This window comes from Triticum dicoccoides, unplaced genomic scaffold, assembly GCF_002162155.2.
Source record: "Triticum dicoccoides isolate Atlit2015 ecotype Zavitan unplaced genomic scaffold, WEW_v2.0 scaffold5622, whole genome shotgun sequence".
In the NCBI taxonomy this organism is placed as follows: Eukaryota; Viridiplantae; Streptophyta; class Magnoliopsida; order Poales; family Poaceae; genus Triticum; species Triticum dicoccoides.
In genome coordinates, this window is record NW_021282158.1 from 259,395 (window position 1) to 259,927 (window position 533).

The window sequence follows — 533 nt, forward strand, 5'->3', positions numbered from 1 at the left end:
AAACAATAATCTTCACAATTTCATTTTATTACACCATCATTTCTGTTGAGTTTCATTCATATATATGTATTAATTAACCCCCTTCTTCAAATTAGACGTGGCAGATGCGGATTGAACTCCTAGAACCAGATCGCATGAAAGCAATTCAAGAGGAATTGGCGGGATTCTTTCTTGACCACGTCATCAATAAAGCCGGAGAATACCATGCGGAAGTTGATTTCAATTGCTAGGGGACTGTAATCGAGAGATCTTACATATTGTACATGTATGTAGCCAGTAGCGTCGGATACATGATACGAAAACTTGTTGTTCGACCAATCTCTCGGAGAAGGAGAGGTCGATCGATCATTTCTCTCGGTATGCATGACGAAATTCTGTACTCAATGGTTCCCTTCATTTTCTTACTAGCTAGCGTGTCGAGGGCTATATGTATATAGTATGTAGCGTCGACCAAGCACAGACATAAGAGAGGACACTTCTCTCTATTAATTAGCTAGCTAACACAATATATGAAACACCTAAATTAACCCCCA